Raw genomic sequence first — 12,019 nt, forward strand, 5'->3', positions numbered from 1 at the left:
TCTAAAACACAATCTCTTGCCCTGCAACAGTGTTTAAGGTGAATACAAAGCTGTTTCATAGTGTCAAAAAGGTAAAGAACATAGTTTCAAAGTAAAGATTCTTCTTATAATGCATTCCCTTTTAGTCTAAAACACAATCTCTTGCCCTGAAACAGTGTTTAAGGTGAATACAAAGCTGCTTCATAGTGTTAAAAAGGTAAAGAACAGAGTTTCAAAGTAAAGATTCTTCTTATTATGCATTCCCTTTGTCTAAAACACAATCTCTTGCCCTGAAACAGTGTTTAAGGTGAATACAAAGCTGTTTCATAGTGTTAAAAAGGTAAAGAACAGAGTTTCAAAGTAAAGATTCTTCTTATAATGCATTCCCTTTTAGTCTAAAACACAATCTCTTGCCCTGAAACAGTGTTTAAGGTGAATACAAAGCTGCTTCATAGTGTTAAAAAGGTAAAGAACAGAGTTTCAAAGTAAAGATTCTTCTTATAATGTATTCCCTTTTAGTCTAAAACACAATCTCTTGCCCTGAAACAGTGTTTAAGGTGAATACAAAGCTGCTTCATAGTGTTAAAAAGGTAAAGAACAGAGTTTCAAAGTAAAGAGTCTTCTTATAATGCATTCCCTTTTAGTCTAAAACACAATTTCTTGCCCTGCAACAGTGTTTAAGGTGAATACAAAGCTGCTTCATAGTGTTAAAAAGGTAAAGAACAGAGTTTCAAAGTAAAGATTCTTCTTATAATGCATTCCCTTTTAGTCTAAAACACAATCTCTTGCCCTGCAACAGTGTTTAAGGTGAATACAAAGCTGTTTCATAGTGTCAAAAAGGTAAAGAACATAGTTTCAAAGTAAAGATTCTTCTTATAATGCATTCCCTTTTAGTCTAAAACACAATCTCTTGCCCTGCAACAGTGTTTAAGGTGAATACAAAGCTGTTTCATAGTGTTAAAAAGGTAAAGAACAGAGTTTCAAAGTAAAGATTCTTCTTATAATGTATTCCCTTTTAGTCTAAAACACAATCTCTTGCCCTGAAACAGTGTTTAAGGTGAATACAAAGCTGCTTCATAGTGTTAAAAAGGTAAAGAACAGAGTTTCAAAGTAAAGAGTCTTCTTATAATGCATTCCCTTTTAGTCTAAAACACAATTTCTTGCCCTGCAACAGTGTTTAAGGTGAATACAAAGCTGCTTCATAGTGTTAAAAAGGTAAAGAACAGAGTTTCAAAGTAAAGATTCTTCTTATAATGCATTCCCTTTTAGTCTAAAACACAATCTCTTGCCCTGCAACAGTGTTTAAGGTGAATACAAAGCTGTTTCATAGTGTCAAAAAGGTAAAGAACATAGTTTCAAAGTAAAGATTCTTCTTATAATGCATTCCCTTTTAGTCTAAAACACAATCTCTTGCCCTGCAACAGTGTTTAAGGTGAATACAAAGCTGTTTCATAGTGTTAAAAAGGTAAAGAACAGAGTTTCAAAGTAAAGATTCTTCTTATAATGCATTCCCTTTTAGTCTAAAACACAATCTCTTGCCCTGAAACAGTGTTTAAGGTGAATACAAAGCTGCTTCATAGTGTTAAGGTGAATACAAAGCTGCTTCATAGTGTTAAAAAGGTAAAGAACAGAGTTTCAAAGTAAAGATTCTTCTTATAATGCATTCCCTTTTAGTCTAAAACACATTCTCTTGCCCTGCAACAGTGTTTAAGGTGAATACAAAGCTGTTTCATAGTGTCAAAAAGGTAAAGAACATAGTTTCAAAGTAAAGATTCTTCTTATAATGCATTCCCTTTTAGTCTAAAACACAATCTCTTGCCCTGAAACAGTGTTTAAGGTGAATACAAAGCTGCTTCATAGTGTTAAAAAGGTAAAGAACAGAGTTGCAAAGGAAAGATTCTTCTTATAATGCATTCCCTTTTAGTCTAAAACACAATCTCTTGCCCTGAAACAGTGTTTAAGGTGAATACAAAGCTGCTTCATAGTGTTAAAAAGGTAAAGAACAGAGTTTCAAAGTAAAGATTCTTCTTATAATGCATTCCCTTTTAGTCTAAAACACAATCTCTTGCCCTGAAACAGTGTTTAAGGTGAATACAAAGCTGCTTCATAGTGTTAAAAAGGTAAAGAACAGAGTTTCAAAGTAAAGATTCTTCTTATAATGCATTCCCTTTTAGTCTAAAACACAATCTCTTGCCCTGAAACAGTGTTTAAGGTGAATACAAAGCTGCTTCATAGTGTCAAAAAGGTAAAGAACATAGTTTCAAAGTAAAGATTCTTCTTATAATGCATTCCCTTTTAGTCTAAAACACAATCTCTTGCCCTGCAACAGTGTTTAAGGTGAATACAAAGCTGTTTCATAGTGTCAAAAAGGTAAAGAACATAGTTTCAAAGTAAAGAGTCTTCTTATAATGCATTCCCTTTTAGTCTAAAACACAATCTCTTGCCCTGCAACAGTGTTTAAGGTGAATACAAAGCTGCTTCATAGTGTTAAAAAGGTAAAGAACAGAGTTTCAAAGTAAAGATTCTTCTTATAATGCATTCCCTTTTAGTCTAAAACACAATCTCTTGCCCTGCAACAGTGTTTAAGGTGAATACAAAGCTGTTTCGTAGTGTGAAAAAGGTAAAGAACAGAGTTTCAAAGTAAAGATTCTTCTTACAATGCATTCCCTTTTAGTCTAAAACACAATCTCTTGCCCTGAAACAGTGTTTAAGGTGAATACAAAGCTGTTTCGTAGTGTGAAAAAGGTAAAAAACAGAGTTTCAAAGTAAAGATTCTTCTTATAATGCATTCCCTTTTAGTCTAAAACACAATCTCTTGTCCTGAAACAGTGTTTAAGGTGAATACAAAGCTGTTTCGTAGTGTGAAAAAGGTAAAGAACAGAGTTTCAAAGTAAAGATTCTTCTTATAATGCATTCCCTTTTAGTCTAAATCACAATCTCTTGCCCTGAAACAGTGTTTAAGGTGAATACAAAGCTGCTTCATAGTGTTAAAAAGGTAAAGAACAGAGTTTCAAAGTAAAGATTCTTCTTATAATGCATTCCCTTTTAGTCTAAAACACAATCTCTTGCCCTGAAACAGTGTTTAAGCTATTCAATTTGGTTAAAAACAAGATGTCTTGCTCTGAAACAGTGTATAAGCTGATTACAATGCATAGAAGCCCTGTTTCTTTGTGGTTAGAGGTGTACAAACAGAGTTGCAATTACTTTAAATTGTCATATTACAAACACCTTGTTTCTCCCCTGTATAAACTCTTTTCACTTGAAATATGTGTTTTCTTAGGATATTGTAAGTTGTTCAGTTTGGTTAAAAACAATATTTCTTGCTCTGAAACTATGTATGAGCTTATTATAATGCGTGGAAACGCTGCCTCCTTGTGGTTAGAGGTGTAAAAACAGAGTTGCAATTACTTTCAAGGGTCACATTAGAACCATGTTAAAACAACTTGTTCTCCCCTGGATAAACTCTTTTCACTTGAAATATGTGTTTTCTTAACACATTGTAAGTTATTCAATTTGGTTAAAAACAAGATGCCTTGTTCTGAAACAGTGTTTAAGGTGAATACAAAGCTGTTTCGTAGTGTGAAAAAGGTAAAGAACAGACTTTCTATGTAAAGATTCTTCTTATAATGCATTCCCTTTTAGTCTAAAACACAATCTCTTGCCCTGCAACAGTGTTTAAGGTGAATACAAAGCTGTTTCATAGTGTCAAAAAGGTAAAGAACATAGTTTCAAAGTAAAGATTCTTCTTATAATGCATTCCCTTTTAGTCTAAATCACAATCTCTTGCCCTGAAACAGTGTTTAAGGTGAATACAAAGCTGCTTCATAGTGTTAAAAAGGTAAAGAACAGAGTTTCAAAGTAAAGATTCTTCTTATAATGCATTCCCTTTTAGTCTAAAACACAATCTCTTGCCCTGAAACAGTGTTTAAGGTGAATACAAAGCTGCTTCATAGTGTTAAAAAGGTAAAGAACAGAGTTTCAAAGTAAAGATTCTTCTTATAATGCATTCCCTTTTAGTCTAAAACACAATCTCTTGCCCTGCAACAGTGTTTAAGGTGAATACAAAGCTGTTTCATAGTGTCAAAAAGGTAAAGAACATAGTTTCAAAGTAAAGATTCTTCTTATAATGCATTCCCTTTTAGTCTAAAACACAATCTCTTGCCCTGCAACAGTGTTTAAGGTGAATACAAAGCTGTTTCATAGTGTTAAAAAGGTAAAGAACAGAGTTTCAAAGTAAAGATTCTTCTTATAATGCATTCCCTTTTAGTCTAAAACACAATCTCTTGCCCTGAAACAGTGTTTAAGGTGAATACAAAGCTGCTTCATAGTGTTAAGGTGAATACAAAGATGCTTCATAGTGTTAAAAAGGTAAAGAACAGAGTTTCAAAGTAAAGATTCTTCTTATAATGCATTCCCTTTTAGTCTAAAACACATTCTCTTGCCCTGCAACAGTGTTTAAGGTGAATACAAAGCTGTTTCATAGTGTCAAAAAGGTAAAGAACATAGTTTCAAAGTAAAGATTCTTCTTATAATGCATTCCCTTTTAGTCTAAAACACAATCTCTTGCCCTGAAACAGTGTTTAAGGTGAATACAAAGCTGCTTCATAGTGTTAAAAAGGTAAAGAACAGAGTTGCAAAGGAAAGATTCTTCTTATAATGCATTCCCTTTTAGTCTAAAACACAATCTCTTGCCCTGAAACAGTGTTTAAGGTGAATACAAAGCTGCTTCATAGTGTTAAAAAGGTAAAGAACAGAGTTTCAAAGTAAAGATTCTTCTTATAATGCATTCCCTTTTAGTCTAAAACACAATCTCTTGCCCTGAAACAGTGTTTAAGGTGAATACAAAGCTGCTTCATAGTGTTAAAAAGGTAAAGAACAGAGTTTCAAAGTAAAGATTCTTCTTATAATGCATTCCCTTTTAGTCTAAAACACAATCTCTTGCCCTGAAACAGTGTTTAAGGTGAATACAAAGCTGCTTCATAGTGTCAAAAAGGTAAAGAACATAGTTTCAAAGTAAAGATTCTTCTTATAATGCATTCCCTTTTAGTCTAAAACACAATCTCTTGCCCTGCAACAGTGTTTAAGGTGAATACAAAGCTGTTTCATAGTGTCAAAAAGGTAAAGAACATAGTTTCAAAGTAAAGAGTCTTCTTATAATGCATTCCCTTTTAGTCTAAAACACAATCTCTTGCCCTGCAACAGTGTTTAAGGTGAATACAAAGCTGCTTCATAGTGTTAAAAAGGTAAAGAACAGAGTTTCAAAGTAAAGATTCTTCTTATAATGCATTCCCTTTTAGTCTAAAACACAATCTCTTGCCCTGCAACAGTGTTTAAGGTGAATACAAAGCTGTTTCGTAGTGTGAAAAAGGTAAAGAACAGAGTTTCAAAGTAAAGATTCTTCTTACAATGCATTCCCTTTTAGTCTAAAACACAATCTCTTGCCCTGAAACAGTGTTTAAGGTGAATACAAAGCTGTTTCGTAGTGTGAAAAAGGTAAAAAACAGAGTTTCAAAGTAAAGATTCTTCTTATAATGCATTCCCTTTTAGTCTAAAACACAATCTCTTGTCCTGAAACAGTGTTTAAGGTGAATACAAAGCTGTTTCGTAGTGTGAAAAAGGTAAAGAACAGAGTTTCAAAGTAAAGATTCTTCTTATAATGCATTCCCTTTTAGTCTAAATCACAATCTCTTGCCCTGAAACAGTGTTTAAGGTGAATACAAAGCTGCTTCATAGTGTTAAAAAGGTAAAGAACAGAGTTTCAAAGTAAAGATTCTTCTTATAATGCATTCCCTTTTAGTCTAAAACACAATCTCTTGCCCTGAAACAGTGTTTAAGCTATTCAATTTGGTTAAAAACAAGATGTCTTGCTCTGAAACAGTGTATAAGCTGATTACAATGCATAGAAGCCCTGTTTCTTTGTGGTTAGAGGTGTACAAACAGAGTTGCAATTACTTTAAATTGTCATATTACAAACACCTTGTTTCTCCCCTGTATAAACTCTTTTCACTTGAAATATGTGTTTTCTTAGGATATTGTAAGTTGTTCAGTTTGGTTAAAAACAATATTTCTTGCTCTGAAACTATGTATGAGCTTATTATAATGCGTGGAAACGCTGCCTCCTTGTGGTTAGAGGTGTAAAAACAGAGTTGCAATTACTTTCAAGGGTCACATTAGAACCATGTTAAAACAACTTGTTCTCCCCTGGATAAACTCTTTTCACTTGAAATATGTGTTTTCTTAACACATTGTAAGTTATTCAATTTGGTTAAAAACAAGATGCCTTGTTCTGAAACAGTGTTTAAGGTGAATACAAAGCTGTTTCGTAGTGTGAAAAAGGTAAAGAACAGACTTTCTATGTAAAGATTCTTCTTATAATGCATTCCCTTTTAGTCTAAAACACAATCTCTTGCCCTGCAACAGTGTTTAAGGTGAATACAAAGCTGTTTCATAGTGTCAAAAAGGTAAAGAACATAGTTTCAAAGTAAAGATTCTTCTTATAATGCATTCCCTTTTAGTCTAAATCACAATCTCTTGCCCTGAAACAGTGTTTAAGGTGAATACAAAGCTGCTTCATAGTGTTAAAAAGGTAAAGAACAGAGTTTCAAAGTAAAGATTCTTCTTATAATGCATTCCCTTTTAGTCTAAAACACAATCTCTTGCCCTGAAACAGTGTTTAAGGTGAATACAAAGCTGCTTCATAGTGTTAAAAAGGTAAAGAACAGAGTTTCAAAGTAAAGATTCTTCTTATAATGCATTCCCTTTTAGTCTAAAACACAATCTCTTGCCCTGCAACAGTGTTTAAGGTGAATACAAAGCTGTTTCATAGTGTCAAAAAGGTAAAGAACATAGTTTCAAAGTAAAGATTCTTCTTATAATGCATTCCCTTTTAGTCTAAAACACAATCTCTTGCCCTGCAACAGTGTTTAAGGTGAATACAAAGCTGTTTCATAGTGTCAAAAAGGTAAAGAACATAGTTTCAAAGTAAAGATTCTTCTTATAATGCATTCCCTTTTAGTCTAAAACACAATCTCTTGCCCTGAAACAGTGTTTAAGGTGAATACAAAGCTGCTTCATAGTGTTAAAAAGGTAAAGAACAGAGTTTCAAAGTAAAGATTCTTCTTATAATGCATTCCCTTTTAGTCTAAAACACAATCTCTTGCCCTGAAACAGTGTTTAAGGTGAATACAAAGCTGCTTCATAGTGTTAAAAAGGTAAAGAACAGAGTTTCAAAGTAAAGATTCTTCTTATAATGTATTCCCTTTTAGTCTAAAACACAATCTCTTGCCCTGAAACAGTGTTTAAGGTGAATACAAAGCTGCTTCATAGTGTTAAAAAGGTAAAGAACAGAGTTTCAAAGTAAAGAGTCTTCTTATAATGCATTCCCTTTTAGTCTAAAACACAATTTCTTGCCCTGCAACAGTGTTTAAGGTGAATACAAAGCTGCTTCATAGTGTTAAAAAGGTAAAGAACAGAGTTTCAAAGTAAAGATTCTTCTTATAATGCATTCCCTTTTAGTCTAAAACACAATCTCTTGCCCTGCAACAGTGTTTAAGGTGAATACAAAGCTGTTTCATAGTGTCAAAAAGGTAAAGAACATAGTTTCAAAGTAAAGATTCTTCTTATAATGCATTCCCTTTTAGTCTAAAACACAATCTCTTGCCCTGAAACAGTGTTTAAGCTATTCAATTTGGTTAAAAACAAGATGTCTTGCTCTGAAACAGTGTATAAGCTGATTACAATGCATAGAAGCCCTGTTTCTTTGTGGTTAGAGGTGTACAAACAGAGTTGCAATTACTTTAAATTGTCATATTACAAACACCTTGTTTCTCCCCTGTATAAACTCTTTTCACTTGAAATATGTGTTTTCTTAGGATATTGTAAGTTGTTCAGTTTGGTTAAAAACAATATTTCTTGCTCTGAAACTATGTATGAGCTTATTATAATGCGTGGAAACGCTGCCTCCTTGTGGTTAGAGGTGTAAAAACAGAGTTGCAATTACTTTCAAGGGTCACATTAGAACCATGTTAAAACAACTTGTTCTCCCCTGGATAAACTCTTTTCACTTGAAATATGTGTTTTCTTAACACATTGTAAGTTATTCAATTTGGTTAAAAACAAGATGCCTTGTTCTGAAACAGTGTTTAAGGTGAATACAAAGCTGTTTCGTAGTGTGAAAAAGGTAAAGAACAGACTTTCTATGTAAAGATTCTTCTTATAATGCATTCCCTTTTAGTCTAAAACACAATCTCTTGCCCTGCAACAGTGTTTAAGGTGAATACAAAGCTGTTTCATAGTGTCAAAAAGGTAAAGAACATAGTTTCAAAGTAAAGATTCTTCTTATAATGTATTCCCTTTTAGTCTAAAACACAATCTCTTGCCCTGAAACAGTGTTTAAGGTGAATACAAAGCTGCTTCATAGTGTTAAAAAGGTAAAGAACAGAGTTTCAAAGTAAAGAGTCTTCTTATAATGCATTCCCTTTTAGTCTAAAACACAATTTCTTGCCCTGCAACAGTGTTTAAGGTGAATACAAAGCTGCTTCATAGTGTTAAAAAGGTAAAGAACAGAGTTTCAAAGTAAAGATTCTTCTTATAATGCATTCCCTTTTAGTCTAAAACACAATCTCTTGCCCTGCAACAGTGTTTAAGGTGAATACAAAGCTGTTTCATAGTGTCAAAAAGGTAAAGAACATAGTTTCAAAGTAAAGAGTCTTCTTATAATGCATTCCCTTTTAGTCTAAAACACAATCTCTTGCCCTGCAACAGTGTTTAAGGTGAATACAAAGCTGCTTCATAGTGTTAAAAAGGTAAAGAACAGAGTTTCAAAGTAAAGATTCTTCTTATAATGCATTCCCTTTTAGTCTAAAACACAATCTCTTGCCCTGCAACAGTGTTTAAGGTGAATACAAAGCTGTTTCGTAGTGTGAAAAAGGTAAAGAACAGAGTTTCAAAGTAAAGATTCTTCTTACAATGCATTCCCTTTTAGTCTAAAACACAATCTCTTGCCCTGAAACAGTGTTTAAGGTGAATACAAAGCTGTTTCGTAGTGTGAAAAAGGTAAAAAACAGAGTTTCAAAGTAAAGATTCTTCTTATAATGCATTCCCTTTTAGTCTAAAACACAATCTCTTGCCCTGAAACAGTGTTTAAGGTGAATACAAAGCTGTTTCGTAGTGTGAAAAAGGTAAAGAACAGAGTTTCAAAGTAAAGATTCTTCTTATAATGCATTCCCTTTTAGTCTAAAACACAATCTCTTGCCCTGAAACAGTGTTTAAGGTGAATACAAAGCTGTTTCATAGTGTTAAAAAGGTAAAGAACAGAGTTTCAAAGTAAAAATTCTTCTTATAATGCATTCCCTTTTAGTCTAAAACACAATCTCTTGCCCTGAAACAGTGTTTAAGGTGAATACAAAGCTGCTTCATAGTGTTAAAAAGGTAAAGAACAGAGTTTCAAAGTAAAGATTCTTCTTATAATGTATTCCCTTTTAGTCTAAAACACAATCTCTTGCCCTGAAACAGTGTTTAAGGTGAATACAAAGCTGCTTCATAGTGTTAAAAAGGTAAAGAACAGAGTTTCAAAGTAAAGAGTCTTCTTATAATGCATTCCCTTTTAGTCTAAAACACAATTTCTTGCCCTGCAACAGTGTTTAAGGTGAATACAAAGCTGCTTCATAGTGTTAAAAAGGTAAAGAACAGAGTTTCAAAGTAAAGATTCTTCTTATAATGCATTCCCTTTTAGTCTAAAACACAATCTCTTGCCCTGCAACAGTGTTTAAGGTGAATACAAAGCTGTTTCATAGTGTCAAAAAGGTAAAGAACATAGTTTCAAAGTAAAGATTCTTCTTATAATGCATTCCCTTTTAGTCTAAAACACAATCTCTTGCCCTGCAACAGTGTTTAAGGTGAATACAAAGCTGTTTCATAGTGTCAAAAAGGTAAAGAACATAGTTTCAAAGTAAAGATTCTTCTTATAATGCATTCCCTTTTAGTCTAAAACACAATCTCTTGCCCTGCAACAGTGTTTAAGGTGAATACAAAGCTGTTTCATAGTGTCAAAAAGGTAAAGAACATAGTTTCAAAGTAAAGATTCTTCTTATAATGCATTCCCTTTTAGTCTAAAACACAATCTCTTGCCCTGAAACAGTGTTTAAGGTGAATAAAAAGCTGCTTCATAGTGTTAAAAAGGTAAAGAACAGAGTTTCAAAGTAAAGATTCTTCTTATAATGCATTCCCTTTTAGTCTAAAACACAATCTCTTGCCCTGAAACAGTGTTTAAGGTGAATACAAAGCTGCTTCATAGTGTCAAAAAGGTAAAGAACATAGTTTCAAAGTAAAGATTCTTCTTATAATGCATTCCCTTTTAGTCTAAAACACAATCTCTTGCCCTGCAACAGTGTTTAAGGTGAATACAAAGCTGTTTCATAGTGTCAAAAAGGTAAAGAACATAGTTTCAAAGTAAAGAGTCTTCTTATAATGCATTCCCTTTTAGTCTAAAACACAATCTCTTGCCCTGCAACAGTGTTTAAGGTGAATACAAAGCTGCTTCATAGTGTTAAAAAGGTAAAGAACAGAGTTTCAAAGTAAAGATTCTTCTTATAATGCATTCCCTTTTAGTCTAAAACACAATCTCTTGCCCTGCAACAGTGTTTAAGGTGAATACAAAGCTGTTTCGTAGTGTGAAAAAGGTAAAGAACAGAGTTTCAAAGTAAAGATTCTTCTTACAATGCATTCCCTTTTAGTCTAAAACACAATCTCTTGCCCTGAAACAGTGTTTAAGGTGAATACAAAGCTGTTTCGTAGTGTGAAAAAGGTAAAAAACAGAGTTTCAAAGTAAAGATTCTTCTTATAATGCATTCCCTTTTAGTCTAAAACACAATCTCTTGCCCTGAAACAGTGTTTAAGATGAATACAAAGCTGTTTCGTAGTGTGAAAAAGGTAAAGAACAGAGTTTCAAAGTAAAGATTCTTCTTATAATGCATTCCCTTTTAGTCTAAAACACAATCTCTTGCCCTGAAACAGTGTTTAAGGTGAATACAAAGCTGTTTCATAGTGTTAAAAAGGTAAAGAACAGAGTTTCAAAGTAAAGATTCTTCTTATAATGCATTCCCTTTTAGTCTAAAACACAATCTCTTGCCCTGAAACAGTGTTTAAGGTGAATACAAAGCTGCTTCATAGTGTTAAAAAGGTAAAGAACAGAGTTTCAAAGTAAAGATTCTTCTTATAATGTATTCCCTTTTAGTCTAAAACACAATCTCTTGCCCTGAAACAGTGTTTAAGGTGAATACAAAGCTGCTTCATAGTGTTAAAAAGGTAAAGAACAGAGTTTCAAAGTAAAGAGTCTTCTTATAATGCATTCCCTTTTAGTCTAAAACACAATTTCTTGCCCTGCAACAGTGTTTAAGGTGAATACAAAGCTGCTTCATAGTGTTAAAAAGGTAAAGAACAGAGTTTCAAAGTAAAGATTCTTCTTATAATGCATTCCCTTTTAGTCTAAAACACAATCTCTTGCCCTGCAACAGTGTTTAAGGTGAATACAAAGCTGTTTCATAGTGTCAAAAAGGTAAAGAACATAGTTTCAAAGTAAAGATTCTTCTTATAATGCATTCCCTTTTAGTCTAAAACACAATCTCTTGCCCTGCAACAGTGTTTAAGGTGAATACAAAGCTGTTTCATAGTGTCAAAAAGGTAAAGAACATAGTTTCAAAGTAAAGATTCTTCTTATAATGCATTCCCTTTTAGTCTAAAACACAATCTCTTGCCCTGAAACAGTGTTTAAGGTGAATACAAAGCTGCTTCATAGTGTTAAAAAGGTAAAGAACAGAGTTTCAAAGTAAAGATTCTTCTTATTATGCATTCCCTTTGTCTAAAACACAATCTCTTGCCCTGAAACAGTGTTTAAGGTGAATACAAAGCTGTTTCATAGTGTTAAAAAGGTAAAGAACAGAGTTTCAAAGTAAAGATTCTTCTTATAATGCATTCCCTTTTAGTCTAAAACACAATCTCTTGCCCTGAAACAGTGTTTAAGGTGAATACAAAGCTGCTTCAT

Source organism: Electrophorus electricus, chromosome 17, assembly GCF_041902795.1.
Source record: "Electrophorus electricus isolate QZ-2024a chromosome 17, ASM4190279v1, whole genome shotgun sequence".
NCBI lineage: Eukaryota > Metazoa > Chordata > Actinopteri > Gymnotiformes > Gymnotidae > Electrophorus > Electrophorus electricus.